Raw genomic sequence first — 13336 nt, 5'->3', positions numbered from 1 at the left:
TTGGAGTCCGCCATCTTGAACCTATCAAGCACCTTATTGATATAAGTGCTTTGACTAAGTCCAATTATCTTTTTAGATCTATCTCTGTAAATCTTGATGCCCAATATGTACTGTGCTTCTCCTAGATCCTTCATCGAAAAACATTTCCCAAGCCAAATCTTGACAGAGTTCAACATAGGAATGCCATTTCCGATAAGCAATATGTCGTCGACATATAATACTAGGAAAGCAATTTTGCTCCCACTGACCTTCTTGTATACACAAGATTCGTCCGCGTTCTTGATGAAACCAAAGTCACTGACTGCTTCATCAAAACGTATATTCCAGCTCCTGGATGCCTGCTTCAATCCGTAGATTGACTTCTTTAGCTTGCATACCTTTTTAGCATTCTTTGGATCCTCAAAACCTTCAGGCTGTGTCATAAACACAGTTTCTGTTAAAACGCCGTTTAAGAAAGCAGTTTTGACATCCATCTGCCATATTTCGTAATCGTAATATGCAGCGATTGCTAACATTATTCGAATAGACTTTAGCATTGCAACTGGTGAAAAGGTTTCATCGTAATCCACACCGTGGACTTGCCTGTAACCTTTTGCAACCAATCTAGCTTTGAAAACTTCAAGTTTCCCATCCTTGTCCTTTTTCAGTTTGAAAACCCATTTGCTTCCAATGGCTTGGTAGCCATCTGGCAAATCGACCAAATCCCATACTTGGTTTTCAGACATGGAGTCTAATTCAGATTGCATGGCTTCTTGCCATTGCTTGGAGCTAGGGCTCGTCATAGCTTGCTTGTAAGTCGCAGGTTCATCACTTTCAAGTAATAGAACGTCATAGCTCTCGTTCGTCAAAATACCTAAGTACCTTTCCGGTTGAGATCTATATCTTTGCGATCTACGCGGGGTAACATTTCTAGATTGACCATGATTCTCACCAGATTCTTCTAAAGATCTCTGAGTTTCATCCTGAATGTCATCTTGAGCATTCTCTAGAGTTTGTTGTTCGACTCGAATTTCTTCGAGGTCTACTTTTCTCCCACTTGTCATTTTGGAAATGTGATCTTTCTCCAAAAAGACACCATTTCGAGCAACAAACACTTTGTTCTCAGATGTATTGTAGAAGTAATACCCCTTTGTTTCCTTTGGATAGCCCACAAGGATACATTTGTCAGATTTTGGATGAAGTTTGTCTGAAATTAATCGTTTGACGTATACTTCACATCCCCAAATCTTAAGAAAAGACACATTTGGAGGCTTTCCAAACCATAATTCGTATGGAGTCTTTTCGACAGCTTTAGACGGAGCTCTATTTATAGTGAGTGCAGCTGTATTTAGTGCATGTCCCCAAAATTCTAATGGAAGTTCGGCCTGACCCATCATTGACCTGACCATGTCTAGCAAGGTTCTGTTCCTCCGTTCTGACACACCGTTCCATTGTGGTGTTCCAGGAGGAGTCAATTCTGATAGAATTCCACATTCTTTCAGATGGTCATCAAATTCATAGCTCAGATATTCACCGCCTCTATCAGACCGCAGTGCCTTAATCTTCTTGCCTAATTGATTCTCTACTTCACTCTGAAATTCCTTGAATTTGTCAAAGGATTCAGACTTATGCTTCATTAGGTAGACATAACCATACCTACTGAAGTCATCAGTGAAAGTGATAAAGTAGCTGAAACCACCTCTAGCATTTGTACTCATTGGTCCACATACATCTGTATGGATTAAACCCAATAGTTCATTTGCTCTTTCTCCAACTTTAGAGAAAGGTTGCTTTGTCATTTTGCCAAGTAAACATGATTCGCATTTACCATAATCCTCTAAGTCAAATGGTTCTAGAATTCCTTCCCTTTGAAGTCTTTCTAAGCGTTTCAAGTTTATATGGCCTAATCGACAATGCCACAGATAGGTGAGATCTGAATCATCCTTTTTGGTATTTATGTTATATACTTGTTTGTCGTGATCTAATAAATAAAGTCCATTGACTAATCTAGCAGATCCATAAAACATCTCCTTAAAATAAAACGAACAACTATTGTCTTTTATTAAAAAGGAAAATCCCTTAGCATCTAAGCAAGAAACTGAAATGATGTTTTTAGTAAGACTTGGAACATGGAAACATTCTTCCAGTTCCAAAACTAGCCCGGAGGGCAACGACAAATAGTAAGTTCCTACAGCTAATGCAGCAATCCGTGCTCCATTTCCCACTCGTAGGTCGACTTCACCCTTGCTTAACTTTCTACTTCTTCTTAGTCCCTGTGGATTGGAACATAAGTGTGAGCCACAACCTGTATCTAATACCCAAGAAGTTGAATTAGCAAGTATACAGTCTATAACGAAAATACCTGAAGATGGAACGACTGTTCCGTTCTTCTGATCTTCCTTTAGCTTCAAGCAATCTCTCTTCCAATGCCCCTTCTTCTTGCAGTAGAAGCATTCGGATTCAGAAGTGGGTTGTCTGACCTTTCTCTTTGCAGATTTGGCGCCAGTTTGCTTAGTTGGGCTGGCTTTGTTGCCACCTTTCTTAGCATTCCTCTTCTTTCCAGATTTCTTGAACTTGCCCCCACGCACCATAAGCACATCCTGCTTATCACTTTTGAGCGTCTTTTCAGCGGTCTTCAGCATACCGTGAAGCTCAGTGAGCGTTTTGTCCAGACTATTCATACTGTAGTTCAGTTTGAACTGATCATACCCGCTATGAAGAGAATGGAGGATGGTGTCTATAGCCATTTCCTGAGAAAATTGCTGATCCAGCCGACTCATATTCTCAATGAGTCCAATCATTTTGAGAACATGTGGACTTACGGGCTCGCCTTTCTTAAGCTTGGTCTCAAGAATTTGCCTATGAGTCTCGAATCTTTCGACTCGAGCCAGATCTTGGAACATGTTCTTCAACTCACTGATGATTGTGAAAGCATCTGAGTTGATGAACGTTTTCTGCAGATCCGCACTCATGGTGGCGAGCATTAGACATTTCACATCCTTGTTGGCATCAATCCAACGATTGAGGGCTGCCTGAGTGACCCCGTCGCCTGCAGCTTCGGGCATCGCCTCATCTAGGACATACTCCTTTTCTTCCTGCATAAGAACTATTTGCAAGTTCCTTTGCCAGTCAAGGAAGTTTTTCCCGTTCAACTTCTCCTTTTCGAGAATTGATCGAATGTTGAATGAATTGTTGTTTGCCATATTAAAAACTACAATTGAAAAGAATAAACAAATAAATAACCATTCACAGTTTCTCTTAATAAACTTAAATTCTAGCATACATGCATAATTCAATGTTTATTAAGCATTTTATTCAAATTATGTGTTCCGGCAGGTGTGAATAAAATGATTCCAAGATCCTAAAATCATTGAAGAACTAAGCACAGTTTGTCGACTTAATCCTAGAACATCTTAGGTAAGCAAAAGCCTTTTGCTAATAGTCTAGAAACTATTCTTGGTTGATAGGTACGTCTAAGAACTTATTAGGTAAACCTATCGAATTTGCCACGACATAAAAGGACTCCTTACTTATATCGTTGAGTTTCACCAAAACTAACATGTACTCACAATTATTTGTGTACCTTGCCCCTTTAGGACCAATAAGTAACACCTCGCTGAGCGAAAACTATTACTAGATTGATGTAAAGGATATCCAAGCAAGTGTATATTTTGGCATGGCACCTTTTAACTCAATTTTTAAGTTTGGAACTTAAGGCTCTTACTATGTTGGTTAGATTTTAAGTGAACTAAAATCCTTAATCATGCAACATAATCAAGATTTTGATCTCATGCATTTTAAGACATATTTAAAACAATAAATAACTTAAAACATGCATAAGATATTTGTGATCTAGTATGGCCCGACTTCATCTTGAAGCTTTGACTTCAAAGTCCGTCTTGAAAATCTCCGTGGGAGGCACCATTTTCTTCAAATAGGATAAGCTATAACTAATTACAACTATTTGATGGTTCGCAGACCATATTTGAATTGAAAAATAACTTTGGTACTTTAGACCAATTACATTCAAATTAATGGTACGCAGACCATATTTTCTATCCTATTTGGCCATACTAGTCACTTCATAACCTGCAAAACAGTACATATACAATATATACCATTCACCCATTCATTATCATGAATGGCCCACATAGCTGGTTAGTAAAACACATTATGCATCACGTAAACATTTGCAGCAATTAATCAAGGGCACCAATAATCTACCAATTATTCAGTCCTTATTAATTCTAATCAAGTTGTTTTAACCTTAAGGATTTGTAGACCTAATCAAGAGTTTATGACTAAAAAAACGCTCCCACTTAAACCAATAAATTCATATGCTTTACCAATTTTAAACATAAAAATGTATTTCTAGTCTAACCGGAAACATACAAATTTAATTAAAATTTAAAGCTCATATAAATTTATAATTGAATCCAAAAAGTTTAATTTAATTTCAGTCGCATTTAAATTAATTCATGATTTTAATTTTAGTAAAATAATTAGAATAAATAACATTTATTATAATTATAATATTCAAAATTAAAATCCAAGAAAATAATTTAAATTATTAATTTTAAAATTAATTAAAATTACGTGAACTGAAATTTTCAAATTAAACATTCAAAACGATCTAATCGTAACGCAAACACCCTACGCGTAGCACGCCCATGGGCCGCACGCACACAGCCATTGCTGGCCATGTGCGCGCAGCCCATGCGCTCGTCGCATAGCTGCTGCATCCCTATCGCAAGCCTCCGCACGCATTGGTGCTCGCTGCGCGCGCCAGCGCTCATCGCACGCGGGCTATCGCTCGCAGTGCGCGCGCGACATCGCTCGCTGGGCGCGCGAGCCATCGCTCGCTGGGCGCGCGACATCGCTCGCTGGGCGGGCGACATCGCTCGCTGTGCGCGCGAGCAATGCTAGGCGCAGCGCTCGTGGCACGCGAGCTTGCGCTCGCTGCGCGCTCTTGTGCGAGGCAGCGCGCGTTGTGGCGCAGCTCGCTTGCTGCCCACACGCGACTGCCTTGGCTCGCCCTACGCCCATGCCCATTCGTCCATTGGTCGTGGCACACGACACAAGGCAGGGCTGCTGCCTTGTGCTCGTGCACTACGCCCTTGCTCATTGCATTCGTGCCGCACGGGCGACGAGCTCCCTTGCTCGTCGTCGCATGCCCGCATTATACAACACCCCTTAAGGGTAACACGAAGCGTCCATTGCTTCGTGCGTGCAAGTTATATGAACGAATCGCATAAAAAATTTAAAATTTATATTTAAAATTAATAACAAATTAATAAATAATATTAATTTCATAATTTTAGGGCGAAAAAATCGAAAATTTATTATCCAATTGATTTCCGTTTGTTATGGATTCAAGTCTAGGTCATAAAAATTTAAAATTTATCGTAAATTTACAATTTTTATGGTGGTTTTTAATCATAGGTTTCTAATTAAATTACAATTAATTATGAAAATCAAATTAATTCTAAATTATTCTAATTTTCAACAAATTAATCATAATTACAAATTAGATTGCATAATTAACAAGACTAGGCATTCAAACTTGTTAAACATATGCAGTAGGTCAATCAAAAATTCAAGATTTATCAACAAGAATCGCAAATATTTAATTTAACATCTTAAATTTACGAAATTTTGCATTCGAAAAACTAAAACCTTCGAAAAGTCATAGTTAGGCTTCGAATTTGAGAATTCTGGGTTCGGCAGAAAAATACTATTTTTGTCAAAATTTTAGAATGCCTTTTACATGCGGAATTGACAAAAAAATCACTCAATTCGGATGAGTAACGAAGAAACTGCCGAAAAACTGCGTACGTATAATTAAATAAACGCAATTTGCAATTAATTAACAATTACGAAAATTAATCACCCCTTTTAATTCTTGCAAATTTGTAATATTTAACCATGTTCATGCAATTTAGATTATGAAAATAATAAGGGGCTCGTGATACCACTGTTAGGTTATGATACATATGACAATTCATAAATCATGCGGAAAAACCATAAACCCAGGAAAACATATTATTTACACATAATCATTTAGCATAGATTAGATGCATACTCTTTGTTGCGTGCCTTCCCTAGCTGCGCCCGAACCGAACAAGAACAAGTCTTTAGGACTCCAAGTGTCGTCCCTCCGTAGATAGTCCACAGCACGTCCGGATCCGCCTTAAGATTGACCAAATAGAATCGCCCTTAAGGTACTATTATTTTCGGCACTTTATAGGCAAATGTGTGACTGAATTTTTCTCTCAAAAACTCACTTTGAATACTTTTGAAACTTGTGTTATAAATTGTGAGCCCTAGCCTCATATTTATAGCGATATGGAAAGGGAATCGAAATCCTATTCAGACACAAATTAATCAAACCTAGAATCCTACAAGAACTCTAATTTAATTAATTTATCAAATAGAATTAGGAATTTAATCATTAACCGAACTCTGCATGTTTTAGGAAACGTGCACGAACACAAACACTTGCACACACACGCACGGCAGCCACGATGGGCCCCATGCGTGCGCGCGAGCAGCAGCCCACTCAGCGCCCGCGCGCGCTGCGCGCTGCGCGTGCTGTGCGCTGCGCGTGCTGTGCGCGCTGTGCGCGCTGCGCGCTGCGTGCAGCCTGCTGGGCCTGGCCTTGCGCTGGGCCTGGCGTGGCTGTTTGTGCGGCGCGCTTGGCTTGCTGGGCGATGGCCTGGCTTCGTGCTGGGCCTCGTCCGGCAGGCCTCGTCCGATGCTTATTCGTACGATGCGCTTCCGATTAAATTTTCCGATTCCGGAATTCATTTCCGATACGAACAATATTTAATATTTCCGATTCCGGAATTAATTTCCGTTTCGAACAAATATTTAATATTTCCGTTTCCGGAATTATTTTCCGATTCCGGTAATATTTCCGATTCTGACAATATTTCCGTTTCCGGCAATATTTCCGATTCTGGCAATATTTTCATTTCCGATAATATTTTCCGATACGTACCATGTTTCCGTTTCCGGCAACATCTACGACTTGGATAATATTTATATTTCCGATACGATCCATATTTCCGTTTTCGGTAATATCATCGTTTCCGGAGTATTCATTTCTTGCTTGTGACGATCTTAGCTCCCACTGAAACCAAGATCCGTCGGTTCCGAATATTCATAGATGGAGTATTTAATGCCATTAAATACTTGATCCGTTTACGTACTATTTGTGTGACCCTACGGGTTCAGTCAAGAGTAAGCTGTGGATTAATATCATTAATTCCACTTGAACTGAAGCGGCCTCTAGCTAGGCATTCAGCTCACTTGATCTCACTGAATTATTAACTTGTTAATTAATACTGAACCGCATTTATTAGACTTAACATAGAATGCATACTTGGACCAAGGGCATTATTTCCTTCAGATATTGACCCTCCTACTTAATGAAAGAACATGTCTGACATAAAGAATCCTGGTATGATATGTCAGAATATGAATTACATAACGATAATACTAATCAAACATATATTGAACAACAATAAATGTAGCCCTTCAACAGAATTAGATACTTGCAGCCAAATGAATCATTTCATAAACTATTACTGCTTAAAGCTCTCTTCACCACTATTACTGCTTCTGGCATTGGTCCCGGGTAGTTGTACCCTATCACTGGTTGTGTCTGCCTTAAACAGTTTATTGCCCCTGGCTCATTCCAGTCACTTCCACTGGTTTTCACATAGATCAAATTCCAATGTGTTAATGGTCAGTTTCATGTTAAATATGTCCTAAGTGCTAAATTAGCAGAACATATGAGAATGTATCATGTATATTAGTCTTTGTGGACATGTTTCAAACTTTTCAGACCTAGGGAAATACTTAGGAGTGAGGTGATTTCTATTGTCTTTACCAGCTAAAACTTACTTTTAGTTATTAAGACTTAGTTTTGTTGATTTTCAAGTGCTAACATGCAATTACTAAACAAAGCCCCATTTTTGTTGATTAAAACTGATATTAACTTAGGATTAGTATCTATAAGGATTGAGAGAACAAGGCCTACGCCTAGAGTGATATACCAAAATGCACATAAACATAATTTGGATTTGGATTCTATTTTAGAAAAGGTTGACATATTTGCTTACAAGTACACCGATAGTTCTTATGCAACTCGATTCAGTTATAAGATGCATTTGTATTAGTTGAAGGGATGTAGATTTTTTCCATGTCCTACTGTTTTGGCATTATCAGATATTTCCGGGAGACAAGTGAAGAAAAAACGGGACATGCTGAAAAGTTAATGAAATGTTAGGTAATTAGCAACATGTTTATAGTGTCTTTTCTCTGTTGAAGTTTTAAAAGCTTTTGAAATGGTACTGATGATATCACTTGTCTTTCTCATAACATGAGAGGAAGAAGGGTGAAGCCATGTTCAATTCTTACGCCACCATCAAGCCTTTGAGCGGGATGAAAAGGGAGATGCACCATAAGGTATGATTTATGTTCTGTCATTTGTAGAAGTTGTGACTGAGATGTTGATGTACATATATACCTTTGGTTAACATCTTATTCTTCCAATTGTAGTTTTTTTTTATTGAGATATTTCCTGATTGAGGTGTAGCTGGAGTGGAATGCGCTGAGTGTGCTATAACTGCCTACGGGAAACGAAGGTGACGATGACCTTGATCACTCTAGTTGCAGCTTTGACAGCCTGATCTTGTAAGGACGATGATTTTGGTAAGTTATAACAACATTTCAGATTCTTCCTCCATAAAGTGACACATGAGTATCAAAATGCTATTGTCTCTATTGTTGATTTCTTGTAAATGTTGCAGCTACTATGGCATTCCCGGTCAGTAATTTATGAAGATTGCTGGTTAGCATCGTCCATTTTCTGGAAAATCTACGGTGTAGTACTTCATAGATATACGGAGTACTTTTTTTAGTGGGTTTATATAGGCTGAAATAAGATTTAATTCTTGTACTTATACAATTTTTGTATATTAGACGTAAATTTTAGATTTATGAATGTGATCGATCATGAATGAATAATTTGTAATTGTGTGTATAAGATTTTAGATGTAATATTTATTTCTTATTAGATTGGTACTTTTGTTGAACTTTAAGCAATTTTAATATGTATGACATGTCGACATAAATAATTTTTTTTTTAAATAAAAATTCATCAAAGAGACCCGTTAGGTAAGATACTGGGTCTATATTGAACTATTTATTTTAAATAAAAACTTGGCAAAGAGACCCGTTACGTGAAATAGGGGGTCTGAGTTTGTTGAATAAAAAAAATATAAATTAGCAAAGAGACCCGCTTTCTTACATATGGGATTTGAATTTATTGAACAAAGAGACCACATATCTTTAAGAAAGGGTCTTTTCCCCTTCTTAATTATTTTTAGTATGCTATACATAACAGACCCCATTTCTTACATAAGGGGTCTCTTGTTTCTAACAAAGAGACCCCCTCTAGATGGGGGGTCTCTTTTAAAAAGAGACCCCCCTATCTAGAGACCCCCTCAAAAGGGGTCTCTTTTGCTATTTTGGACGGGTCTCTTTGCCCATTTTTGTAGTAGTGACTGCCGACACCCCAAAAAAAAATTCCTGGCTCCTTACGTATAACTTGGTACATATAACTTTTCACAACGATTTTTAATATATTACTCCTTACGTCCTGGAATACTTGCTCCACTTTCCTTATAAAGTCGTCCTGGATTTTTTGCACCGTTTCTATAAATGGTAATATTTTATTATTATTATATCAACTACCCCATTCACATGTAATTTTGTGGTCTCATGCACCCCATGCCCCCTTTATAAACTTGACACATTCCCTTATCTATATAAAAAAAGTACCCCACTATCAAATACCATCTAATTATATAGTAAGTCAATTACATTGTATTAAACTTTGTGCCGGTTAAACCGGTTCATGTATTCCGGGAAAGAGAGAGTAGTATAGATTTTTTTATTTTTTTAATATATTTTTACTTTTATACGAATGAAAAGAGATGAATGTCGTTAATATTAAACGGTCAAGATTGAACAATATTATTGTGGCTACCTTTTCTTTGTGGCCAATAAACCTTCTAAAGATTGTTGTACTATGTAAAAGATTTTTGCGATCCATATCAAGGTATTACAACTTTAATAAGTCAATGCTTAGCTTTCACCTTTCCAATAAACAAAAGTATAACTTATAATAGAAAATCTTAATTTAGATAAATGTGTTTAAACAATCAAATTTCAAACATTATAATATAGGACATAAATTTTAAAAAATTGTTGAATCGCTGTATTTATTATTCCAGATGCCATAGTTAGAAAATAAACTTCACTTATAAATTGAGTTTTTTTTTTTTTACAACATTTTAGGTCCCTTTATATATCTTATTTAGTCATAATTAAATGCAATTTTAAAGTAATTAAATACACGCAATGGATTTTTCAACAATTAGATTCGTTATAATCATCATTGGGATGATATTTATTTCTACTGTAATATACGAAGCAAAAGGTGATGATATCGGATATGGTACCCTCGGCAAAGACAATATTATTCCCAGAAAGTTTAAAGAGATCGGAACCATTGCAAACAAATATCGACGAGGATGTGAGAAAGAGACACGTTGTGAAAAAGATCCAAGCGACTCGCCAGACCCTTGTGTACGTAAACAATGTTTAACCTTGTTTTTTTTTTTTATTTATACTTCGTATAGTTATATTTAGTGGCACAATAAACAATTAACATAAGGGAAAATTGAAATTAATAGTGACAACTATGGTTACCATATTTTAAAAGATCCAAACTTTAAACTTTTGATTTATTCGGAGTGGTTCCAACTTTTAGGTGTATTATCTAGTAATAAGCTTTATGCATAATTAACATGCTCAGTCGATTAATATAGACAGAAAATTTTGGCCCTACCACTCTTATTTATTTTTTCGCTCAACCCCATGTCCTAATTCTTGTGGCTATATTAAACGATTGAGAAAGTTAGTTATGGGCGAAGACGGTTTTGAAATGTACTACAAAAAGTTGGGATCACCCTAAGTTAAACAAAAGTTACGACCTTTTAACATCGACCACCATAGTTGGTATTGCTAATGTCAATTTTTCGTTGATAAAATATTGTTCTATTATCAAATAAATTTAGCTTTTTTTTAGTAGTAAATTAAATATTATTCTATTATGAAATAAGTTTAGCTTAATTTTTCTACTAACAATTTTTTAAAAATAAAACAGCATGGGATTTTCACAATTATGCATGACGTAGTAGTTATAATATCTTACTTATATTTAGTATGGGAGTATCTTGGTAATATTTTTAATAGACAAGTTTAGCTTGTAAATAACAATAATGAAGGAACCAATTTATGGTAATGCACGAAGGAATCAATTTATTGTACATTTTTTATATGATTATGTTATCGGATGCTTGATCTTTTATTTAATTTAATCTTTTCTTTTATGTGTCCAGGATGACAAGGAGATAAAATTCAAGAAACCCACCAAAATCAGAAAAGAGATATAAGTCCGGGAAATCCAACAAAAAGAAAAACGGGAATAATCTGGGAAAAAGGTTGATCACTTAATAAGGCTGATAGCTTGTTTATATAAATTTTTGTTTGTGCAGTTTATTTTGATACTCTTGTAACTTTTTTTCAATACATATCATATTGATAGTAATATTTATTTATTGGAACAAAAAATTGTAACCACTGTGAGGTAACACAAAGAAACCGAGTTTTTTTACTATCAGATATGAAGTTTACAAATCTAGATATATATTGCATTCTTTGTTGTGTAAAACTACAATTTTAGACAAGTATCTGTATGAGAAAACTTGTTATTGTTACAGTGTGTCAACTTTGATAATTTTACTACAATAAACGCAAAGTGAATTTTGTCATGGATTTTATAAAATACAGAGATATGGCTTTGTAGGGTATATAGGACATGCACCGTCTTAGGAATATTTCATAACCCTCCTCCTTGAATTTCCATCCCTAAGTATTTACTAGTTGTATCATTAAAAATCTTGCTTGGTATAACCTAGTGGGACAAATAAACTTTAGCTAGGCAAAAAGAGTACAACTTTTGTAGTTATATGCTTTGGTATGTTACCTCATTCTAAATCTTGTCAGGAAAAATCTAGTGGGATAAAAATTTGATTGAAGGGAAAAAGAGTGAGGTGCATATGATACTCCACCTGGATTTAATATAGCTCAGGAAGATAATGCATTCCAATTTTGTGTACCAATGGTGGAAACCGCTTTAAAGGAAGGGATTTGGTAAACAAATTTGCAAGATTGTTAAATGACCGAATCTGTTCAATGTTTATCTTTCCTTTTTTGGGAGATGGTGTGTGAAGAACAACTCTTGTGATATGTGTTTTGTTCGACAACCATTGATGTATCCCTCCGTTATTTCTGCGATGCATGTACTATTGTCTTCATAGATGATGGTTGGATGTTTTGTTACTAAGTTCATTCCACATTCTCCTTGGATATTACTAATGATTGACCTAAGTCATACACATTATCGTCAAACTTCAAAAGAAGAAATCAATTTCTCATGATTCGATAATGTGGCGTCTATATTTTTTTTTGTTGATTTCGGAGATATCGCAGTATATCCATAAATGAACAAATATACAGTTATTACTTGCCCTTTGCAGATACGATAGGTATCCAACATTTGCATATCCAATTAATGAGAAATAACATCTCATCTTGAATGATAGAAAAGACCAATATCTTGTGGTCCTCGTAGATAATGGAATAAATGTTGTATTCTCTTCCAATGTCTCTTTATTGGTAAATCCCTAAACATGGCTAACAAGTTCTCATAAAAAACGATTTAGGGTATAGCCTTGTTAACTAAATAAATTATAGCATCAATTGTAGTTAGATGTAATACTCCATGACCAATTTTTTTTTTCCGTCTCAAGGCCTAAATGGGTCGAATTTTACATTTATAGTTCGAATAACCATAGGTTTTTTCATGAAATGCCCCCGAGGTTTGCGAAAATGCACCAAATACACCCGCGCGTTTCAAATTACATAATATACCCCTATTTAAACTTAAAGTGCACAAAATACCCTTAGACTTAACGGCCGTTAATGCCCCGTTACTATTATTTTACCTTTTTACCCTTACTCATCCAATATTCTACATTTAACTATTTTCAAAAAAATCATTTCTCTCCTCTCCTCCCCTGTTATTCGACATGTCTTTGCCCTCTTTGCCATCCTTTCTCTCTTCTTCTTTTTCTCTCTCCTCTCTTCTTCTGCCATATTTGAAGTTGTAGATTATCATTTATTTTTTACAGAAAAATAGTAAGTGTCAAGCTCTCTCGAT

At 36.1% G+C, this 13336-nt stretch overlaps 1 long non-coding RNA gene across 1 annotated transcript; it reads left to right on the top strand.

Annotated features, from left to right (window-relative positions):
• Positions 1-10250: 10250 nt before the first annotated feature.
• LOC130468964 (uncharacterized) lies at positions 10251-11771 on the top strand. Its single transcript, XR_008929337.1, has 2 exons — positions 10251-10638; positions 11454-11771. It is a non-coding gene; the product is annotated as an uncharacterized lncRNA (long non-coding RNA).
• The last annotated feature ends 1565 nt before the right edge of the window (positions 11772-13336 follow it).

Source organism: Spinacia oleracea, chromosome 3 (genome assembly GCF_020520425.1).
Source record: "Spinacia oleracea cultivar Varoflay chromosome 3, BTI_SOV_V1, whole genome shotgun sequence".
Classification (NCBI taxonomy): domain Eukaryota; kingdom Viridiplantae; phylum Streptophyta; class Magnoliopsida; order Caryophyllales; family Amaranthaceae; genus Spinacia; species Spinacia oleracea.
The sequence above is the reverse complement of the archived record's forward strand: the minus strand, read 5'-3'. Positions and strand labels throughout refer to the sequence as shown.